This window comes from Sapajus apella, unplaced genomic scaffold, assembly GCF_009761245.1.
Source record: "Sapajus apella isolate SASKATOON/1434 unplaced genomic scaffold, GSC_monkey_1.0 scaffold10, whole genome shotgun sequence".
Classification (NCBI taxonomy): domain Eukaryota; kingdom Metazoa; phylum Chordata; class Mammalia; order Primates; family Cebidae; genus Sapajus; species Sapajus apella.
In genome coordinates this window covers 17,110,653-17,135,725 of record NW_022436950.1, presented here as the reverse complement: position 1 = coordinate 17,135,725, position 25,073 = coordinate 17,110,653, and the positions used below count along the sequence as shown (strand labels likewise).

Here is a 25,073-nt window from a genome sequence, read left to right as displayed (position 1 = left end):
TTTATAAACAAAGGAAGTTCAATTGGCCCACAGTTATGCATGGCTGGGGAGGCCCCAGGAAACTCACAATCACTGCAGAAGAGGAAGAGGCACGTCTCACATGGTGGCAGGTGAGAGACAGCAAGCAAAAGCAGGGAAAACTGCCTTATAAATTCATCAGATCTCGTGAGAACTCACTATCATGAGAACAGTATGGGGGAAACTGCCCCCATGATCCAATTACCTCCCACCTGGACCCTCCCTCCACACTTGAGGATTATGGAATTACCATCCAAGATGAGATTTGGGTGAGGACACAGAGCCAAAGCATATCACAAAGTCTTACTTTGTTGCCAGGCTGTCCTCGCACTCCAAGTCTACAGCAGTCCTCCCACTTTGGTCTCCCAAAGCACTGAGATTATAGCCATGAACCACCACACTCAGCCCAAATGCATTCTTAACTAAGTCTAACATTAATTTTGTAAAACATGAATATCTACATTTACGTATGATGAAACTGAAGGTGAGACATTAATAACAACAGAGCTCATTCTCAAGCCAGCCCTCTTTTTACTTCATCTTACTGTTAGGCCTAAAATAAATCTGAAATGTTAAATAACATTTATAGGAGGCTATTGGTTTGGTCCAACTCATGCTAAAATTCTCCATCACCAAACAAAACCAATCTGTTCATTTGACCTTCTGAGAAATCAGGAGGGTGAGAGAGAATAGCCGTAAAGGCCAGTTTTGGTGGGCAAGATAACTAATTTCCCTCTGTTTTAATCCTTATTAAAAAAAACAACATGATATGAACTACTCAATCATTTTCTATTGTACTATTTTCCTGTTCCCAGCTTTCAAGGAAAATCACTTTAAAACCACCAAACTGCTTTTTGTTCTCTTTCCTCAGCCCTTTCCTCTCTGTAGAACCAGCCTCCTCTGCTGAACCCATTGGAACACTCCTTCTATTTTATGGAATGAAGTGTTGCCCAATTCTAGAATCACAAATGAAGCCAATTAAGATTTTTCGAAGGATCCCAGCTGCGCTGAGCACTGGGAAGAAAAAAGATTTAAAAAAATCTTTAAGCTAAATTTGTTGTAATTTTGTCTTTTGACAGGAGGAAATCAAGAGTTTTGGAAAGGGCCCAAAAGGCTGGACTGTAGGCGGTAGAGATAGAGAGAATGTTCACGAATGAGCAAATATACTCCTTATGAAGTTTCAGAGAAATGGGTAATGACACTGACTAGTCAGGGAAATGCTGGGAGGTGGCAGCAGTGATCTCCCAGGTCACCTTGCCAGCCCACAGCTGCCCAACTTGCACTTGTGCCTTCACTGAATAACTATGTGTTCACATGCAACATGCCGAGGGCACCAGTTTAGCCCTGAGTGTGCAGTTCCACAACTGTCACCAGTGGTCCACAGTCATTATCTGTCCAAAATCTTAGCATGAGGCTTTCTCTAATGGGAGCTAGCCAAGAGCATAAATTCACCTCCAAAACAATTGTATGGCTAGTCATTTTACGATACATGGGGGCAATCAGAGCAGGATTTAAACATTTGCCAAAGACTGGATCTCTCTTTTTCTCCCATTTTGTTTTAAAAGGAAGTTTGTGTTTTTCTCTGTGTCGGAAGTCCTGGCCTTGCCTAGTATCAGCCACTCAGAAAGTTCCTGGAGGCTTTTCTTTAGCTTTCCCTTAAAACATAAGAGTTGCTGAGGCAGGAGAATTGATTGAACCCAGGAGGCGGTGTTTGCAGTGAGATGAAATTGTGCCACTGCACAACAGCCTGGGAAACAGAGCGAGACTCCATCCGCCCACCCCCTCAAAAAAGCTGCTGATGGTTTGAAAACCTGAAGGAGTTTGCTAATGTCAGAGTTTACTTTTAATTATTTGCACCTAGCCAGGCATGGTGGCTGATGCAACTTGGGAGGCAGAGGTGGGAGGATTGCTTGAGGCCAGGAGTTTGAGACCAGCTTGGGCAATAAAGTGAGTCCCTGTCTCAACAAAAAATTTAAAAATTAGCCATGGTGGTATGTGCCTGTGGGCCCAGCTACTTGGGAGGGTGAGGTGGGAGGATCATCTGAGCCTCAGAGGTTGAGGCTGCAGTGAGCCATTTTCATGCCACTGTACTTCAGCCTGGACAACAGAGCAAGGCCCTGTCTCGAAAAAATAAAAATAAAAACTATTGGTGGGGGATCCAAGATGGCCAAATAGGAACAGCTCTGGAGTGTAGTTCCCAGTGAGAACAATGCCGAGGGTAAGTGATCACGGCATTTCCAAATCAGTTTTAACTGCCCACAGACCACGAGATTCCCGGGATAAAAAGCACCACAACTTTCCAGCACAGCTGTTTCAGTTGGTGCAGTGGGTCTCTGCACAAAAACTCACACAAATCTGGGTGGCCATTTCAAGTGGCGCCTGGAATACCTGGGAGAGAGAGTCACTCATTCAATCGAAAATAAAAGGCACTGAAACACGGAGCCAGGTGATCTGGCTCAGCAGGTGTCACCCCCACAAAGTCCAGCAATCTGAACGTGCTGAACTGAGAGTTTTGTAGCAAGTGCAGCTGGACATGGGATGGGGGAAGGGCATCTGCTATTACCGAGGCAGTCTGCCATTACCGAGGCAGTCCGCCATTACTGAGGCAGACTGCCATTACTGTACCTCTGGAAACAAAACCACAAGGAAGCTCAAACAGCAACTGGGCAGAGCCCACAGCAGCTTAGCAATCCCTCTGCTGGCAGACTGTGACTAGGCTATCACCTTGCTGGGCAGGGCAGCTCAGAAAAAAAGGCAGGAACATGTCAGGAACTTACAAATAAAGCCCCACCTTCCCAAGACAGAGCACCTGGGAAAAAGGCAGTTATGAGTTCTACTGCAGCATACTTAAACGTACCTGCCCATCAGATCTGAATGGAGCAACAGAGCTCCCAGCACAGCACTTGAGCTCCTATAAGGGACAGACTATCTCTTCAAGCAGCTCCTGACCCCTGTATATCCAAAGAGTCACCTCATAAAGGAAAGCTCAGGCTGACATCTGGCAGGTATCCTTCTGGGACGAAGATAACAGAAGAAACTAGCAGCCACCCTTACTGTTCTGCAGCCACCACAGGTGATCCCCAGGCAAGCAGGGTCTGGAGTGGACCTCCAGCAGTCCTACAGCAGAGAGGCCTGCTTGTTAGAAGGAAAACTAAGAAACAGAAACAACTTTAATATCAACAAAAAGTACATCCACTAAGAGACCCATCCGAAAGTCACCAACTACAAAGACCACAGGGAGATAAATCCACAAAGATGGGAAGAAACCAGTGCAAAAAGGATGAAAACACCCCAAACCAGAATGCCTCTCCTCCTCCAAGGGATCACAACTCCTCACGAGCAAGGGGACAAAGCTGGCTATAGAATGAGTCTGATGAATTGACAGAAACGGGCTTCAGAAGATGGGTAATAACAAACTTTTCTGAGCTAAAAGAACATGTTCTAACCCAATGCAAAGAAACTAGAACCTTGAAAAAAGGTTTGATGAAATAATAATGAGAATAAACAGCTTAGAGAAGAATATAAATGACTTCATGGAGCTGAAAAACACAACACGAGAACTTCGTGAAGCATACACAAGTTTCAATAGCCAAATCGACCAAGCAGAAGAAAGGATATCAGAGATTGAAGATCAGCTCAATGAAATAAAATGAGAAGGCAAGAGCAGAGAAAAAAGAGTGAAAAGAAATGAACAAAGCCTTCAAGAAATATGGGATTATGTGAAAAGACCTAATCTATGTTTGATAGGTGTACCTGAATGTGACAGAGAGAATGAATCCAAGCTGGAAAATACTCTTCAGGATATTAGCCAGAAGAACTTCCCCAACCTAGCAAGGGAGACCAACATTCAAGTCCAGGAAATACAGAGAACACCACAAAGATATTCCTCAAGAAGAGCAACCCCAAGGCACATAATCATCAGAGTCACCAGGGTTGAAATGAAGGAAAAAATGCTAAGGGAAGCCAGAGAGGAAGGTTGGGTTACCCACAAAGGAAAACCCATCAGACTTACAGGGGATCTTTCCTCAGAAACCCTACAAGCCAGAAGAGAGTGGGGACCAATACTCAACATCCTTAAGGAAAAGAACTTTCACCCTAGAATTTCATATCCAGCCAAACTAAACTTTATAAGCGAAGGAGAATAAAATCCTTTATGAACAAGCAATTGCTGAGAGATTTCGTCACCACCAGATCTGCCTTACAAGAGCTCCTGAAAGAAGCACTAAACATAGAAAGGAACAACCAGTACCAACCACTCCAAACACATACCAAATGGTAAAAAGCATCGACACAATGAAGAAACTGCATCAACTAATGGGCAAAACAACCAGCTAGCATTAAAATGGCAGGATCAAATTCACACATAACATTATTAACCTTAAATGTAAATGAGCTAAATGTTCCCGTCAAAAGACACAGACTGGCAAAATGGATAAAAAGTCAAAACCCATCAGTGTGCTGTAACCAGGAAATCCATCTCATGTGCAAGGACACACAAAGGCTCAAAATAAAGGGATGGAGAAAAATTTATCAAGCAAATGGAGAGCAAAAAAAAAGCAGGAGTTGCAATTCTAGTTTCTGATAAAATGGACTTTTAAACCAACAAAGATCAAAAGAGACAAAGAAGGGCATTACATAATGGTAAAAGGATCAATGCAACAAGAAGAGCACCCAATACAGGAGCACCCAGATACATAAAGCAAGCTCTTAATGACCTACAAAGAGACTTAGACTCCCATACAATAATAGTGGGAGACTTTAACACTCCACTGTCAATATTAGATCAACAAGACAGAAAATTAACAAAGATATCCAGGATTTGAACTCAGATCTAGACCAAGCAAACCTAATAAGCTTCTACAGAACTCTCCACCCCAAATCCACAGAATATACATTCTTCTCAGCACCACATCGCACCTACTCTAAAATTGACCACATAATTGAAAGTAAATCACTCCTCGGCAAATGCAAAAGAACGGAAATCATAACAAACAGTCTTTCAGACCATAGTGCAATCGAATTAGAACTCAGGATTAAGAAGCTCAATCAGAATCACAAAACTTCATGGAAACTGAACAACTGGCTCTTGAATGTTTTATTGGATAAACAATAAAATGAGGGCAGAAATAAAGATGTTCTTCTAAACCAATGAGAATGAATACCCAACGTATCAGAATCTCTGGGACACATTTAAAGCAGTGTCTACAGGGAAATTTATAGCAATAAATGCATACATGAGAAGCAAGGAAAGATATAAAATCAACACCCTATCATCAAAATTAAAAGAGCTAGAGGAGCAAGATAAAAAATTTTAAAAAAACTCAAATGCTAGCAGAAGACAAGAAATAACTAAAATCAGAGCAGAGCTGAAGGAGATAGAGAAAGAAACCCTTCAAAAAAATCAATAAATCCAGGAGCTGGTTTTTTGAAAAGATCAACAAAATAGACAGACTGCTAGCCAGATAAAAAAGAAAAAAGTGAAGAATCAAATTGATGCAATAAAAAACGATGAAGGGGATATCACCACCAATTCCACAGAAATACAAACTACCATTGGACATTACTACAAACAACTCTATGCACATACATCAGTAAACCTGGAAGAAATGGATACATTTTTGGACACTTGCACCCTCCCAAGCCTAAACCAGGAAGAAGTTGAAACCCTGGATAGACCAATAGCAGCGGCTGAAGTTGAGGCAGCAATTAATAGCCTACCTACTAAAAAAAAGCCCAGGTCCAGATGGGTTCACAGCCAAATTCTACCAGACATACAAAGAGGAGCTGGTACCATTCCTTCTGAAACTATTCCAAACAATCCAAAAAGAGGGAATCCTTCCCAAATCATTTTATGAGACCAACATCGTCCTGATACCATAACCAGACAGAGACTCAACAAAAAGAGAAAACCTCAGGCCAATATCCATGATGAACATAGATGCAAAAATCTTCAATAAAATACTGGCAAACCAATTACAACAGCACATCAAAAAGCTTATCCATCACAATCAAGTAGGCTTCACCCCAGGGATGCAAGGCTGGTTCAACATACACAAGTCTATAAACGTAATCCACCACATAAACAGAACCAAAGACAAAAATCACATGATTATCTCAATAGATGCAGAGAAGGCCTTTGACAAAATTCAACAGCCCTTTATGCTAAAAACTCTCAAGAAACTACATATCGACAGAATGTATCTCAAAATAATAAAAGCTATTTACAACAAACTCACAGCCAATATCATACTGAATGGTCAAAAACTGGAAGCATTCCCTTTGAAATCTGGCACTAGACAAAGATGCCCTCTCTCATGACTCCCATTCAACATAGTATTGGAAGTTCTAGCCAGATCAATCAAGCAAGGAAAAGAAATAAAGTATATTCAATTAGGAAAGGAGGAAGTCAAATTGTCTCTTTTTGCAGACGACATGATTGTATATTTAGAAGACCCCATCATCTCAGCCCAAAATCTCCTGAAACGGACAAGCAACTTCAGCAAAGTCTCAGGATACAAAATCAGTGTGCAGAAATAACAAGCATTCCTATATACCAATAACAGACTAAAAGAGAGCCAAATCAAGAACGAACTGCCATTCACAATTGCTAGAAAGAGAATAAAACACCTAGGATACAACTAACAAAGGATGTAAAGGACCTCTTCAAGGAGAACTGCAAATCACTCCTCAAGGAAATAAGGGAGGGCAAACATTGAAAAACATTCCATGCTCATAGTTAGGAAGAATCAATATTGTGAAAATGGCCATACTGCCCAAAGTAATTTATAGATTCAATGCTATCCCCATCAAGCTACCTATTTGACCTTCACAGAACTGGAATAAACCACCTTAAACTTCACATGGAACCAAAAGAGAGACCGCATAGCCAAGACAATTCTAAGGAAAAAGAACAAAGCTGGAGGCATCATGCTACCTGACTTCAAACTATACTACAAGGCTACAGTAATCAAAACAGCATGGTACTGGTACCGAAACAGAGATATAGACCAATGGAACAGAACAGAGGCCTCGGAGGCAATGCCACAACCATCTGATCTTTGACAAGCCTGACAAAAACAAGCAATGGGGAAAGGATTCTCTGTTTAATAAAGGGTTTTGGGAAAACTGGCTAGCCATGTGCCGAAAGCAGAAACTGGACCCCTTCCTGACACCTTACACTAAAATTAACTCCAGATGGATTAAAGACTTAAACATAAGACTTAACACTGTAAAAATTCTAGAAGAAAGCCTAGGCAAAACCATTGAGGACATAGGCATAGGCAAGGACTTCATGACTAAAACACCAAAAGCCAAAATAGACAAATCGGATGTAATGAAACTCCAGAGTTTCTGTACAGCAAAAGAAACAATCATTAGAGTGACCCAGCAACCAACAGAATGGGAAAAACTTTTTGCAATCTACCCATCTGACAAAGGGCTAATATCCAGAATCTACAAAGAACTAAAACAGATTTACAAGAAAAAACAAACAAACAAACCCATTCAAAAGTGGGCAAAGGATATGAACAGACACTTTCAAAAGAAGATATATATGGGGCCAACAAACATATGAAAAAATGCTCATCATCACTGGTCATTAGAGAAATGTAAATCAAAACCTCATTGAGATACCATCTCATGGCAGTTAGAGTGGCAATCAGTAAAAAATCTGGAGACAGCAGATGCTGGAGAAGATGTGGAGAAATAGGAACATTTTTACACTGTTGGTGGGAGTGTAAATTAGTTCAACTATTGTGGAAGATAGTGTGACGATTCCTCAAGGACCTAGAAATAGAAATTTCATTTGACGCAGCCATCCCATTACTGGGTATACATGCAAAGGATTATAAATCGTTCTATTATAAAGATACATGCAAACATATGTTCATTGCAGCACTGTTTACAATAGCAAAGACCTGGAACTAACCCAATTGCTCATTGACGATAGACTGGACAGGGAAAATGTGGCACATATACACCACGGAATACTATGCAGCCATAAAAACGATGAGTTCGTGTCCTTTGTAAGGACATGGATGAATCTGGAAACCATCGTTCTCAGCAGACTGACACAAGAACAGAAAATCAAACACCGCTTGTTCTCACTCATAGGCGGGTGTTGAACAATGAGAACTCATGGACACAGGGAGGGGAGCATCACAGACTGGGGTCTGTTGGGGGGGAATAGGGAAGGGACAGTGGGGGGTAGAGAGGTTGGGGAGGGATAACATGGGAGAAATGCCAGATATAGGTGACGGGGGGATGCAGGCAGCAAACCACATTGCCATGTATGTACCTATGCAACAGTCTTGCACGTTCTGCACATGTACCCCAGAACCTAAAGTGCAATAAAATATATGTGTGTGTGTGTGTGTGTGTGTGTGTGTGTATAAAATGAAGCCATCTCACTAAAAATAAAAAACAAAAGTATTTGCACCCAAATCCTTTTATATTTACATTTTATCCTGCAAATGAAAAACTGGTTAGAGAGTATCCGCAAGGTCTCTCGGCTTAAAAATGAGAAGAAAAATGGCTTAGTTGAATTTTACTTGAGTTATCTAAGCTGCTAGAAAACAGAAACCATGAAGATAATCCTTCTACCCTTCTGTGTGTTCCAGGAAAGGATTTACTCCAAGGAACCCCCCTTCTCCCTGGGGCTTAGATAAGACCCACAGATGCCTCCCTTGTTTATTAGTGACAAGGCCAGACACAAACCCTCCAAATTCCTATTCTTTGTCTCATAAATGATTAACTGAACTCTGTCCCCACTGGTCAGTCGACAAAGTACCTGCCACCTTGACTTGACCAAATTTTAATTAAGTTTCTCTCTATCTGTAGACCCCTGAACTTTGACCCATTCTTACTACACAGTCCCTTCTACAAATAGGCTGACCTCAGTGTACACATAGTTTTACTGTCCTGACCCATCTTCACCTTCCATCCCACTTCCACACATCCAGTTCTCCTGAGCCTTGTTCATTCTCCTCTAAGTAGTAGAAAAGCCCTTTTCTCCTTTACATTACAGACATTTTCAGATCTCTTGGTCTCTGTGTCATATGGTGCCCCACTCCCTTCGTGCAAGAATTCTTTTGAATGATGTCTCTCCTTACCTAAATCCAGGTTTGCTTTTTATTTGACAAAGATAATAAATAAATAAAGCAAAAAATTCAACCCTACACTTTCTGTGCCTGCCTGTGGAGATGTCTCTGAACACAGAGCAATGTGAAACACAGACGTAAAACAGCTCCTGTCCATGAGGTCTTCTCTTCTAAAATTGAGACACTTTACAAAGTAGTAAGCAGTCTTTTTCTCCAGGGAGGCAGGGTTTTTGCATTTATTCATTTAATAAAGACTTATCCTATACGGACACTGGTAATTTTGTATTCCAAACGTTTCTGGAAACATTCCCTCCATTCAGGCCTGCATCATCTTTATTTTGCACTATCGCAGTAGATGTTCTCATCAGTCTCGCTTGAGTTGTTCTTATGCTCTCAAATCCATCCTCCCCACAGCATTTAGTGATCTATCTCAAAGGCAGATATGAACTTTTAAAAATATGTAATGTCTAAGCACCTTAAATTATGTACAAGGCTTCTCACAGTCAGACTTCTGCCTAAATCTCCACCCCTAGCCCTTTCCCCTGTTTGTTCCTGTCTCTGGTGAGACCCCCCCCCGTCACCATCCCCTACATACGGGGCATATACATACTCTACTTTATGCCCCTTTCCTGATGTTACTCTGCCATTCATGCTGTCACCATTCCTGCCTGCTCCCTGCCTCCTTTACTTCAGCTAAGCCTCAGTGCAGGTGTCATCTCTAGAAAAGCCACTCTGACTGCTGTATCTGCATTCCCTCCCAGTTGGTTTCTTATTGCTTCTTCAACCTGGCAATTCAATAAATAAATACTGGGTAACATGAATAAAGGCCATTTCTACAACAGTGATTTAAGAGATATCCCCTACAGGAGCATCCATGTAAAGAGGTCATTGAAGTTCAGGATGGTAAAAATACATGGAGAACATCTGTAAAGCACTACAGTAGCATCCTAGAGGAATTGTTTTTAGAATGAAATTGTTTCCATCTGGAATGGCTCCCCATTAGCCCTGATGGAAAGTTGGGAAATAAATTTGGTCAAGGTTCCTTGAAGGTGTTTGCAGGATGAAAATAGAAATGCTACATTTCTGAACTGTTCAGTTTTGGAACCAGAAACCAACTTGTATTTGCTTTTCGAAAAGAGCATCAGATCTCTTTCTTTCTTCTTCTTCATTTATTTATTTGACAGAGTCTCACTCTGTCACCCTGGCTGGAGTGCAATAGCGTGATCTTAGCTCACCTCAACCTCCTCCTCCTGGGTTCAGGCAATTCTCCTGCCTCAGCCTCCCGAGTAGCTGGGACTACAGATGTGCATCACCACACCCAGCTAATTTTTGTATTTTTAGTTGAGATGGGGTTTCACCATGATGACCAGGTTGGTCTCGAATTCCTGACCTCAGGTGATCCACCCACCTTGGCCTCCCAAAGTGCTGGGATTACAGGTGTGAGCCACCGCGCCCGGCAGATTTCTTTCTTAACCTTGTAATTGGTGAGCAATGACCTTTAAATGTATTTATTTTGTTCATTCATTTAACAGACACTTGGCAAGGACCTACTATGTGCTAAATATTATGCCAAGTGGTACAGATTAGGCAATGGACGAGACAGACTCCGTCCTGCTCTGGGGTTGACATATAGGCAAAACAGACACTAACAGGTAATCAATACAGGAATTAAGTATTGTACAATTACTGTTTAGGACATAATCAGGGAAGAGCAGAAACCTACTTTAGAGAAGGTGTTTGGGGAGGGGCAGCTTGTGCCAGTTTCCTTTAACTTAAGTCTTGATGGAGAGGAGCCAGCCTCATGAGACCCCTGAGGGAGAGAGTCCCAGACCAAGAAAACCTCAAAGTGGGAAAAAGTTTACCTTGTGGAGGAGTGAGAGAAGCTAATGTGACTCAGCAGAGGTAGAAGTAGCTTTCTTCTAGAAGCTTCCAGGAGACCACATGCTCCTGGGTTACTTCACATGGGACCCCTTCTCAGTCTCCTTTGGTGATTGCAGAGGGTGTGGCCTCTTTGGGAAGCCTAAGTTCGGTATTGCCTCAACCATCAACTCAGCCTGAGATCATGGATTGTCATTTCACCATTTAGACTTGGGTTCTCTCATATGTAAAAGGCAGAGGTTGTATGAGATGCTCTCAACTCTGTATACCATGATGCTATTAACATTAATAACTGTGTTCACTTCAGCAGCACGTATTCTAAAAATTAAAACGATACAGAGAAAATTGGCAGGGCCCCTCGGCAAGGGCAACACATCAATTCATGGAGCATTCCATATTTTTTAATCGCAGTCAATATGTCTGGGACATTTGAAGAAGCCAGTGTGGTCTCCCAGCCCAAAGAAATCATTAGTTACTAAAAGATCACTGAATCTCGAGAAGCATCATTTATTCATTCATTCATTTTAAAAGTGAATGAATGAATGAATTTTTTTTCAACAACAAAAAAACTTGAGCACTTAAAATGCCAGATACTGTTCCAGACTCTGGGCCACACTAAGGCAGAATGTCCACTCAGGGTGAAGATGAGGCTGATAAAATAAAAATATATAGTCTAAATGCAGGCAGGGCATAAAGTTGTATAAAGAAAAACAGAAACAGGTTATGAGGAGAAAGTGATGAGAAGCATGGTGTGTTAAGTAAGGTGGTCAGAGAAGGCCTTTCAGCAAAGGTGTTTGGGTACAGGACCGACTTTACTTAATTTACTTATAGCTCATATTTAAATTGTTTATGGGAAGCCTAGAATGTTTAATGTGTATCATCATCCTTTCTAGTTGATTTCTGTGTTCATATGGAAATCAGTGGAAACCAAAAGTCTAAATAATCCAGCAAGCAAGGCTTCAGAGAAGATAGCTAAATTTTAAACAACTGCAAAGCTGTCTTTGAATTGGTCTTTCCATCTTTAAAACAAAACATGTGCTATCATTCAAATCTGTTAAGACATTTCATCAAACATGGGTTCTGTAAAGAGACTTCCATTGTCAGCATTGCTGAGCCTCAGCCTTACAGTGGAAAGTGGACATTGCACAGAGAAGTAGGGATGTGACTGCCCTGAAGACAGATTCTGACAGGCTCCAGTCAAGCCTCTCATTAAAAAGGGTCATTGGGAGGTTACATGAAGGTTTAGGAGGTGTTGACGGTGTGAGCAATCTCCCCTCCGAATGGAGCAGAGTTAATCACTCACTGGGCAACTGGAAAATCAATGGCTCCCTGCTTTCTCTCCTACCCTTTGCCTGTGCTTGGCCAGCCTGCTCCCCTGCTCCCTGCAGTGAACTGGCGTCAGGCAGAGGACTCTGGGATTCTTCTCCCCTCCTACTCAAAGACTGGCTCTTCAGGAGGAGAGTCATCTAACCCCAGGGGAGGACAATGTGTTCTTCCCTAACTGGGAGAAAACTTATAATGAAGACTTATTGCCAAAGAGGAGGAGGAAGAAGAAAAGAGGGGACATTAGGGGAAACACAAGTTGGGACATTGGGGGAAAGGCAGCCTTTCTGAAGAAAGACATCATTGCAGCCAAAATGTAAAGGAAACAATATCCAGAGATGATGGGCTGGAAGCATTTCCAATTCAGTGCTATCTGCGTTTTTAGAAACTTTTTGTTAAGGAGATGGTGAGTTGCCTGTTTGTGGTTGAGCTCTAAATGTCTTCATGTTTACCCTAAATGAGGCCATCCATGGAACTGACTGGACCAGAGGTCCCCAGGCAGAAGGCCTGAAGAGTCAGGATGCCTGCACTCTGGACTGGAACTTACAAGGTGAAGTTCTCATTTTGGGCCTCACTAGAAGTACAGCTGAACCCTTTGGTTGGCAGAAGGGTATAACCAGTAGGAATAATTATTCATTAAGGTCAAAAGAATTGTTCTTTCAGTGGGTCTGGCTGAGTGGTGTTCATCCCAGAGGTATGCAAACCACCACCTGAGCTTCAGGGCTCAGATACTCTGTCATGTAAGGAAGAAGGTTTAGAAATTTCCTATGAGAGAGGTTAAATCATAAAGTAGGAGCCAGTATTATGATACAGTGAGATGTGAGACTGTGGTTCTCAGTGGTGGTGGTTCCACTGGGATGGAAGCGGGGTGAGTGGGGGCTGGAAGCACGGAGGGAAACAGTCAAGACATGATGGTCTTGATTCTGACTTACAGCTGGGTGTCTTCATTTTCAATTTTAAAGGAGGAGAAGCGATAACCAGAAAAAAAGGAGGGAGCGATGAGGAGTAAGTGGGGGTGTTGTTAGAAATACAGCCAGTTTGAGGGTGTTTAAGAAGACAGTGGACTTAGTTTGCCACACAGTGTTGGAAGCCAACCTGCTCATGGTCACCATCTTGGCAGTTGTTTGGAAAGAGTATGGAATTGGCTTTTCCCAGTGTGGAGAGCATAGCCTGTGATGTCAAACTGAGATGGAAACATATATTGTGTGAAGAAATGAAAGAGTCCATTTGGCTGTTTCCCCAGATTAGCGGATACACATCCAGGGCGCCTTCAGTGAAAACTGGTATCGTCTGCCTTGTCTTAAGTGAATTTTCTTCCCTGCATCCTGTGATTATGGTTCCCATAACTTTGTTAGCCTTCATATTGAGTTTTTATGCTCATGCACTTCCTCAGCTCTCCATTTCCTTCCAAGCATCTTAACTGGTAATTCAGTTTGCTCATGGACTGCTTCGCAGCAAAGCATCTCACCATGAAATGGTGCTTCTCCCTACATGTATGAAATAGAACTAGCAAGGTTGGCCTTTGGGAACAAATAACTCACACCTGAGGTTTTGGGGCCGATCATCTGCTGTTCTTATCACCGTTTGGCTCCCCGCCAGAAGACAAGTGGAGAGATTTGGGCTTTTGTAAAAAGAACCAAATTCAGACAAAAAGAAAGCCTGTGACCTTTGGACTTTCCAACCAAGGACGCTTAGTTAGGGCTAGAGCAGGAGTCACTTGAGCCCGCCCCATAAATCCAGGTCTCCTTTTTGCAGTACAGGTGACTGTTCATGGGAGAGGAGGCCAGTAACTGTCATTCCGAACCTGGACAGATGAGTTTGCTGCGGCTTGGCCCCTTGGAGTCTTTAATCCCTCCAGAAAGAAATCTTTCGTATTTCTTTTGAGTGATCACCACTCAGATCTTTTCTGAATTCTAGTAAGAATAAAAACCTCTGACAGACCCACTGAGGTGACCTCCAGCTCTAACAGCTCACTACATAGGGAGGTTCTCAAACTTCAAAAGCCATCCTTTTACAGAAGCTTAAAATTAAATGACTCAACTCTGACCAAATGTGTAGGAAGAGTGGGCAGTTGCTGGAAAAATTAGGTATTTGTTGTTAAGGACCTTGAGCCTAAAATCAGACTCTTGGTCAGCAAAATGGTAGGCCTAATCTCATCTCATCAGGAGACTTCCTCATAAACAGACATTGCCATAGAAGGACAGGTGAGAGAGGTGCATTCACATTTTCTGTTGTCTCAGGGTAAGTCAAGAATAGATACTCTGAAGCTAGATTACTGCTCCAGGATATACTGAGCCTGAATCTCACTTTAAACTTTTGAACTAATCTCAACTAAACTTTTTCCCCACAAATTGTGAGACATATTAGAAAAATCCAAATAGTCTACAGAGTTGTTTTTGTTTTGTTAAGCGTTTGGATGTTTGATGATGGGGGAGGAAGGAGGAGACAGGTAAGAACATTTGCCTTTATGGTTAGCATCTTTAAGACAAATGCTTTCTCAATCTTTATGGTAAAACCCAAGTTTACCTGGGTACCACTAGAATGACCAGAGCTTTAAGAAAGGTCTAAACAGATGTTCCTATGCCACCCTCACAAGTTTTCCCATTTGTTAGGCGCACTCATAAAATACAAGTGATTGAATTGGTTTTGCAAAATATGTGTGAAATAAGGAAATTGACCTAGATAAATTGGGAAATTTGCCCAATTAAATTGTTTTAAACCACCAGAAATCGGGATGTATACATTAAAATGTCTTGAGAAAATTACAGAAGTTTATAATTTAGATTTAACCTAACCATATCCCCTTCTTGCTCACGGACTGCTTCACAGCAAAGCGTCTCACCATAAAATGGTGCTTCCCCCTCTGTGTGTGAAATAGAGCTAGCAATATCAGCCTTTGGGGACAAAGGACTCAGACCTTAGGGTTTGGGGTTGATCATTTGCTGTTCTTAACACCACTGGAGGAAAAATAAGAGTGACTTTCTGGAGTAATTTGCAGATAGCCAGGATCCTTTGAAGACAAAGACTACTGCTTTCCTTAAACGTTACCAGGCATACTCCATACAGATTATCCCTTATTCACAATGTTTGGGACAGAAGTATTTTGGTTTTTGAATTTTTTTTGTATTTCAGATTTCAAGATATTTGCATTCAGCATTCCTAATCTGAAAATCTAAAATGTGAATAACTCCCATGAGTATTTCCTTTAAGTGTCATGTCAGCGTTCAAAAGATGGCGGATTTGGGATTATGGGTTTTCAGATTAAGGACACTCAACCTATTTTTTTTATAATATGCGCTGTAGATAAGCTGCTGTTCACAATGTTGATTTCTAACATCTAAATGGCTCCTGAACAGATACACATGTAAGTGATGATTTAGATAAAGGCAGCAGCTGCTTATTATCAATGCATCATGCTGAGAAGCTCTAGCTTGCTGTTGCTAAAGCCAACAGTGCCGGGGGAATGGCAGCTCACCTTGGAGGCTAACATCCGGAATGGTTTGCATGGAATTGGCACCATTCCTGAGAGAACATTCACTCTGAGTACAAAATTCTATCCTTTAACACTGCTTCAATTCGAGAGTTGTATTGCCTTTAAAAAATATGAATTGGAAGAAATAAGAAGTTGAAGTATTCTACGTCTTAGTTTTAAACTGGTTGTTAATTAATATGCAGCTAGTTTATTTCTAATTGAAGAAAGTTACCCATTCTGAGGACATCACCTAGACTACCCTTTTATTCAAATCACCTGCTATGGAAGGCTCTTCTTTGAGAGGCCTAAGGAAATACAGAAACCATATGTTCCTGATAAAAAGATCTCTTTAGATTATGTCGCCCATTCAGGATAAACAGCCAAATAATAGAACCCAAAAGGGTAAAAACCAAGAGCATTGTTGCCAAGGATGAGGGATGATCAGAAAGTCCTTCTGTTGTAGCTAAAGCTATATATTAAAATGATGATGAGGCCAGGCGCTGTGACTCACGTCTAGAATCCCAGCACGTTGGGAGGCCAAGGCGGGTGGATCACACGAGGTCGGGAGTTTGAGATCAGCCTGGCCAACATGGAGAAACCCGTCTCTACTAAAAATACAAAATTAGTCAGGCGTGGTGGTGCGGCTTGTAATCCCAGCTACTTGGGAGGCTGAGGCAGGAGAGTCATTTGAGGCAGACGGAGGCAGAAGTTGCGGTGAGCTGAGATCGCACCATTGCACTCTAGCTTTGGCAACAAGAGCAAAACTCTGTCTCTGAATAATAACAATAATAATGAATGTTTAATTTTATTACATATGTTATGAAATATTCAAACATATTAAGGCTCAAATAAAAGGAATAGAGCATGGTGCATTCTTGTTTTAAAGCGTTAAGAGCATAGATTTATTTATACAGGTTCACTTACCTTCAGCATTCAAGTCCACCTTCAAGGGACACGTAAGATTCACTTGTAGGGCTGTTCCTGAGGTGAGATGACAGAGGTCTCAGGTCCCTGGTAATAATTGCTTTGAATCAGTGTATAAATTACAGGACAGCATGGGTTTTTTTTTCCAGTATAGTGTGTGGGATTATAATGCTAGTGATTATAATGTCTATTTTGTGTGTCTCCATGTGTTTTATTTTCTTACCTGCACTCCTAGTGTGCACATGGAAATTTTGTTGATGACACCAATGATACTCAACAAGGGAAGACTCTCAGGTCCTTCCTTCTTCATGGGTCTTAAATGGGACCCATATAAAGAGAAAGGAAGGTTCTCAATGTGTTGGGATGGAATTGGGGCAAGGATTCCTCAGTGACCGAGGGCCTCACTCTCCCTCTCATACTTTTGCTGGGTTGAGTGCTCCAGGACTCTTACTCCTTAGAGGCCATGCAGATCATAAGACAGATCCCCCCAGTCAGTCTCTATGGCCAAATTTGTGGTCATACCAGAAAATCAGCTTGATTAAATGATCATTGAGTGCAATACCCTCCCCAGATCAAAAATGGGATAGTGGTTGCCACAAAGGCAACCAACCGGTCCTGAGTATAGCCTGGGATGCTCTTCCAGGGACCCTTGATGCCTCCTTTCTTGACTCCTTGATGTCATTATATTTGGTACCTTTCTCCAGATGGCAAATCACATTCTCCACAAGCTTTCCACTGACTTGGAAGGCCAAGTCAGTGAACTCTCCATTCAACTATGGGATTATCCTGTACACAGTTTTGGCTGGGCCAGGGATTCAGGGATAATGACCACTGACATGACACTACAGCTTGCTAGAGAAGCATGATCTGTGGGAAGCAGTGATGGCATGGACCATGGTCTGAGATTCCTCCATGTTACCACAGTCATCATTGATGACTTCTGCCAGGAGAACCAAGCATTTGGTATGCAGGTGACATTGCTGACAATTTCAAAGGAGTTGTCATCTTCACAGTTCTCTCCCATTCTGAGCATATAGAGGCATTGGCGAAGCCAGTAGGAATAATAACCCTTTGCCTCCACCTTTCAAGTGAATGCTAGCCTTGTCTTAGATGGTAAAGAATACAGTGGGCTCTAGGATGTATTCAACATCACGTCACCCCATTTGGTATTGGGAGGTTCTTGAACTTGGAAAATGAATGTAGGATTTCAAATTGACTGCACTTGTATCAGCCGTGATGGTGCCATTGAACTTGCCATGGGTAGAATCATTTCTGGACATGTAGTTCCTGCTATTGAGGTCAAGAAAGGAGACATTGATGGCTGCAATATCCATTTTGGAAGCAGCCTGTTAACTAGGCACCCAGAATGGACAAACCCATGTAATCCGATTTTTTGCCACCATGACAGGGTGAGGAGGCTGGCACTGCACAAAAAGGTGAGGCTTCTATTTGTTGGAGAGGAACTGACAGAGCTGCATGGGTTTTAAATGTGAAAGTGAAAGTAATACATTTTAGGCCAGGTCCAGGAAGCAAGCAAGGTTGGACAGCAAGTCTTACAAGTTGTTCAAAGCCATTTGGTTCCTGAATTTTAGAGCGCAAGTAACGTGAGTTTCAATAGCAAACAATTTATACAAAAGTTTATCTAAATACATTCAGCTTCTGATTCCAGAAAGCAGAAGTTTGGATAGTGAGGGATATTTATATTTACTGCTTGCTTACAGGCACTCACACATGCATGCGTTCAATCACTCTTTCATTTAGGACCTCGATTTATTGAAAGAGCTAGGAGATTAAACAACCATCATCTGAACTAGAGATAATCATATGAAGATGAGTGGATATACGTAACTGCATAATTGTAAAAGAACAGCTATGGCTCCCAAAGTGCCAAGTATGTGAGATGAGCTTGTTGTGGTTTAGTTTATATATGTACATCTTGGATTGAATATACAGTTGATCTTTAAACAACATGGGTTAAATCAAGTGGGTCCACTTATACACGAATTTTTAAAAATAAGTGTATTGAAAACTTTTCTGTAAATTTGCAACAATTTGGAAAAACTCACAGATGAAAGGTGTCGCCTAGCAATGTTGGAACAGTTAAGAAAAAGATATGTCATAAATGCAGAAAACATATGTCAGTACTATTTATGTTATCATTTACTACCATAAAATATGTACGAATCTATCATGAAAAGTTAAAATTTAGGCCAGGCCCGGTGACTCACACCTGTAATCTCAGCACTTTGGGAGGCCGAGGAGGGTGAATTGCTTGAGCTCAAAACTTCAGGACAAGACTGGGCAACATGGCAAAACCCCATCTCTACAAAAAATACAAAAATTAGCTGGATGTGGTGGCGGGTACCTGTAGTCCCAGCTACTTGGGAGGCTGAGGTAGGAGAATCATCTGAGTCCTGGGGGTCAAGGCTGCAGTGAACCGTGATCACACCACTGCACTCTAGCCTGGGCTGCAGAGTGAAACTCTGTCTCAAAAACAAGAAAAAGTAGTTAAAATTCACCAAAACTTAGGCACATAAACAAATAAAACTATTCATGACACCAGCCACAGTCTAGGAAATTAAACAAATGTAAAGATGCAGTATTAAATTATAACAGCATAATTATAGTGCATACTGAACTACTGTAATAATTTCATGGCTACCTCCTGTTGTTATTGTGGTGAGCACAAGTGTTGTGAGTATCCATTTAAATCACTGAGTAACACTAATCATCTCCATGTGAACAGTTGTCTCTCCAGTAAATTGCATCACAGTAAAAAGTGATCTCTCGCAGTTCTCATGTATTTTTCATCGTATTTAGTGCAACACGCTAAACTTTGAAAAACACCATGGGGCCCATTCAAAGTGCCACTAATGATGCTGAAAGTGCTGCCAAGAGGCAGAGAAAAGCTACGAAATTACAAGAAAAAGTTGAACTGCTTCAGATGTACCATAGGTTGAGATCTTCCCTCTGAGACTGCCACCATTTCATACAGATGATTCATCTTGTAAACAGATGATACACTGATAAATACAACACAGTACTGGAAATGTGTTTTCTCTTTATTATGATTTCTTAATAACTTTTCTGGCTTAGCTTACTTCATTGCAAGAATACAGTATATAAGACATATACAAAATGTGTGTTCATTAGTTGTTTATGTTATTGGTAAGGCTTCTAGTAAACAGATGCTGTTAGTAGTTAAGTTTGGGAAAGTCAAAAGTTATGTATGGATTTCAACTGCATGGAACATTGGCACTCCCAACACTCAAGTTGCTCAAGGGCCAATTGTATATTACAAAACTTAACTAACAATCAGATCATGATTTCAAAAGGAAATAAGCCAATTTAAAGATCAGTGTTAAAGAAATAATAACATGGGTGGTCCATTAGTGTGGCAGAATCTGGAAGGTGGTTTGTGAATGAATGCGTTTGAAAAACACTTGGGCAGGGTGATCTGGGAGCATAGAGAAAACCTCCAACTCCAGCTTTGTAGGAGACCCACAGAAAGTGTCCCAGTACGGGTCCACTCATATTCCACTTAAACTATTCTGACTCCATCTTGAAAGTCTGGAAGAACTAGTCATTAATAAAGATCAAGGATAATGCTTGGTGATTTAGTGAAGGTGATTGATGTAGAATTCAGCTGTTGGCGCAAATGGCTTGCTTTGATTTTCCTGAGTTTGTTAGAGTTTATAACCTATGAAAAGGTCTTGGTGCTGGTTTTACTGTTTTGGATGCAAGTAAAAGAAGAAAGAGTCTTTGGTTAGTAATCAGTCAGCCAAGACTGAAGACAGACTTCTGTCCAGATTGCATATTCTGAGAATATCTTTAAGATTGGTGGTATCACACTTAGAGATTGGAATCATTTGTGGTTTTAATCAGATGAGAAAGTTGGACCTGGGACATGACTAACATGTATTACATTTTTGCCATCAGGACTTTATAAAGATAAAGCTTTTGATCTTGTAACATTATTTCTTAGTCTTTTCATGGTCAGGAGGACTGACAATTAAAATTCTAGCAATGTGAGGGAGGAATCTAGTAGAAAAGAATTTTCTTAGCAATGCTTCTGTTGCTATCTGAAGTAAATTTTTATTTGTTTTTGCACGAAAAATTGAAACATCGCCAGGCGCGGTGGCTCAAGCCTGTAATCCCAGCACTTTGGGAGGCCGAGGCGGGTGGATCACAAGGTCAAGAGATCGAGACCATCCTGGTCAACACGGTGAAACCCCGTCTCTACTAAAAATACAAAAAATTAGCTGGGCATGGTAGCGCGTGCCTGTAATCCCAGCTACTCAGGAGGCTGAGACAGGAGAATTGCCTGAACCCAGGAGGCGGAGGTTGCGGTGAGCCGAGATCGCGCCATTGCACTCCAGCCTGGGTAACAAGAGTGAAACTCCGTCCCAAAATAACAAAAACAAAACACCAGAAAAAAAAAATTGAAACATCACACCAGGTGTGTTTGCAAAGTGTGTCTCCTGCCCATTCCCGACTTCAATTCTAATCCCCCAGTGAATCTACTATTCAGTTTCCTATGCACCTACACGCATTGATATGTGAATACCTTTTCAAAATGCAAATGGCAGCAAAATGTACTCTTCAGCCTCTTGCTTTCTCATTTAACAGTATACCTCATAATTCTTTTTTAACAGTTACATAACTTATTTAACCAGTGTCCTGTCATGAACATTTAGAGTTGCTCCCAGATTTGTGCTGTTGGTTGATTGACTGTTCATTTGTTTGAAGAAGGGTGAGCTTATGCATGATTTTTGTGTCTGAGTGTGTTCTACATTTCCTAGGACTGAAAATGCCCATTCCTTCAGTGGGAGTCATTTGCATGTGATGTTCATCCAATGACAAGTAAACGACACCAATCCTAGCATTCTGGACTATTCATTGGTGGGATGGTAGGGATGAGCAATTTTCTCATCAGATGTGACATCTTAATCTCTCAGCAGGGCACTCAGTGTCCCCTATTGAACTCCAGATGGATCTACAGGATTAAGATAATAGACTTTGAGTTTTTTAAGGATAGATATCTATTCTCATGTATTATACATATGTCCTCACTTAGATTCAGTAGAATCATACAATGTGTGTCCTTCATGTTTGACTCCTTTCACTCAGCATTACCATTCAAGGCTTACCCATGTGGCAGTCGTGTATCAATACTAGAGGTACTGATGTAGCTGTACTAAGGTAGCATGTATCAGTACTTCTTTTCTTTTTATGGCCACATGATATTCCATTGTAAAGATATAACACAGTTTGTTTATCTGCCTATCGTTGATAAACACTTAGGTTGTTTAAACTTTTTGGAGATTGACAAGAATGATGCTAACAAATGCTAACAACATTTATGTACAAGCTCCAGTGAGGAAATGTGCTTTCCGTTCTCCTAGGGATACACCTAGGAGTGGATGGCTGTCTGGTGTCTGTTCATCCAAGTCATCGTATTGGTAACCTGAGAAAAAAAGAGAATGAGATTCATTTGGATAAATTAAGAAGCAGAATAGGTATGTACTGGTAGAGAGGCTGTGGTCTTTGGGTTACAAATCATTGTTCTTTTGCCTCCGACAGTCAGTGATATAACCAGTTCCTGACTTTTTGGAAACAAACTTATAGATAGACTGTAAATCCCAGTGATTTGCAGCGTTCCTATCCCGTGAGACATGAGAAATGATCATACACTCCCGTTAGTTAACAGTGCATCATTTGGGCTATTTCTCCATGGTGGAGGGGACTATGAGTGTAGCCAAGGGAAGGAAGAAAGATATTGGGATTTTTCTAATTTTTTTTTATATGGTGGGTGTAATTTGAAAAGGGCCTCTTGGTGCTCTGTTCATCCTGCAGACGACTTAGCTTTTATTATGATTACAGTTCCACGCCATCGCTCGACACCGTGTGGAAGCCCCCAGCCAGTTTGCCAAGGTGATAATGATCTTTGATTACTTCCTGTGTTGCCTCCTTTTGGGTTTTTGCTTTTATGTGCAGGCCTTTGGGACCTCAGCCCGAAGAAGTATGAAGGATGATGGAATTTATTTGGGTTACTTAAGGAAGGTGGCCCCTTCAACAATACAGAGAAAAGCCCTTCACTCAGGGCAAGCCACACCTTGAGTTAATCATATTATTTTTTTATTTTTATTTTTATTTTATTATACTTTAAGTTGTTCTGGAGTACATGTCCAGATCATGCAGGACTGTTACATAGGTATACACATGCCATGGTGGTTTGCTGCATCCCCTCCGTCATCTACATTAGGTATTTCTCCTAATGTTATCCCTCCCCAATACTCCTATACCCTGCTATCCCTACCCTAGCTCCCCCACCTCACAACAGGCCCCAGTGTGTGATGTTCCCCTCCCTGTTTCATGTGTTCTCATTTTTCAACACCCACTTATGAGTGAGAACATGCGGTGTTTGGTTTTCTGTTCTTGTGTCAGTTTGCTGAGAATGATGGTTTCCAGATTCATCCATGTCCCTGCAAAGGACATGAACTCATCCTTTTTTATGGCTGCATAGTATTCCATGGTGTATATGTGCCACATTTTCTTTATCCAGTCGATCATTCATGGGCAGTTGAGTTGGTTCCACATCTTTTCTATTGTAAACAGTGCCACAACTGACATACATGTGCATGTGTCTTTATAATAAAACGATTTATAATCCTCTGGGTATATACTCAGTAATGGGATTGCTGGGTCAAATGGAATTCCTGGTTCTAGATCCTTGAGGAATCGCCATACTGTCTTCCACAATGGTTGAACTAATTTGTACTCCCACCAACAGTGTGAAAGTGTTCCTATTCCTCCACATCCTCTCCAGCATCTGTTGTCTCCAGATTATTTAATGATCATCATTTTAACTGGCGTGAGATGGTTTCTCAATGTAATTTTGATTTGCGTTTCTCTAATGACCAATGATGATGAGCATTTTTTCATACGTTTGTTGGCTGCATAAATGTCTTCTTTTGAGAAATGTCTGTTCATATCCTTTGCCCATTTGTTGATGGGGTTGTTTTTTTCTTATAAATCTGTTTTAGTTCTTTGTAGATTCTGAATACTAGCCCTTGTCAGATGGGTAGATTGCAAACATTTTTTCCCATGCTATTGGTTGCTGGTGGTCACTCTAATAATAGTTTATTTTGCTGTGCAGAAGCTCTTAGTTTAATTAGATCCCATTTGTCTATTTTGGCTTTTGTTTCCATTGCTTTTGGTGTTTTAGTCATGAAGTCCTTGCCTGTGCCCACGTCCTGAGTGGTATTGCCTAGGTTTTCTTCTAGGGTTTTTATGGTGCTAGGTCTTATGTTTAAATCTTTAATCCATCTGAAGTTAATTTTTGTATAAGGTGCAAAGAAGGGGTCCAGTTTCTGCTTTCTGCATACGGCTAGCCAGTTTTCCCAACACCATTTATTAAACAGGAAATCCTTTCCCCGTTGCTTTTTTTTTGGTCAGGTTTGTCAAAGATCAGATGGCTGTACATGTGTTGCGTTAATTCTGAGGCCTCTGTTCTGTTCCATTGGTCTATATCTCTGTTTTGATTACTGTAGCCTTGTAGCATAGTTTGAGGTCAGGTAGCATGATGCCTCCAGTTTTTTTTTTTTGTTTTTTGTTTTTTGTTTTTTTTTTTTTCTTAGGATTGTCTTGGCTACGCAGGATCTTTTTTGGTTTCATATGAAGTTTAAGGTGTTTTTTTCCAGTTCTGTGAAGAAGGTTGATGGAACGTATCTCAAAATAATAAAAGCTATTTATGACAAACCCACAGCCAATTCATACTGAATGGGTAAAAACTGGCAGCATTCCCTTTGAAAACGGTCACAAGACAAGGGTGCCCTCTCTCACCACTCCTATTCAACATAGTATTGGACGTTCTGGCCAGAGCAATCAGGCAAGAAAAAGAAATAAAGGGTATTCAACTAGGAAAAGAGGAAGTCAAATTGTCTCTATTTGCAGACAACATGATTGTATGTTCAGAAGACCCCATCGTCTCAGCCCAAAATCTTCTTAAAATGATAAGCAATTTCAGCAAAGTCTGGGGATACAAAATCAATGTGCAAAAATCACAAGCATTCCTATACACCAATAACAGACAGAGAGCCAAATCATGAGCAACCTCCCATTCATAATTGTTACAAAGAGAATAAAATACCTAGGAATACAACTAACAAGGACCTCTTCAAGGAGAACGACAAACTACTACTCAAGGAAATAAGAGAGGACACTAACAGATGGAAAAACGTTCCATGCTCATGGTTAGGAAGAATCAATATTATGAAAATGGCCATACTGCCCAAAGTAAATCATTATACTCTTTAACTGATAATTAAATGGAGAAATAGTTCTCTTCTGCAACAGTA

General features: G+C 41.1%; 1 protein-coding gene and 1 non-coding gene across 4 annotated transcripts in view; both read left to right on the top strand.

The window, feature by feature from the left end:
• SGPP2 (sphingosine-1-phosphate phosphatase 2) overlaps positions 1–25,073 on the top strand; it is a 258,416-nt gene that overhangs the window by 190,559 nt on the left and 42,784 nt on the right. The gene's annotated exons all lie outside the window — the stretch shown is intronic.
• On the top strand, positions 11,289–11,396 carry LOC116552037. The gene has a single exon (XR_004269163.1). It is a non-coding gene; the product is annotated as a U6 spliceosomal RNA (small nuclear RNA).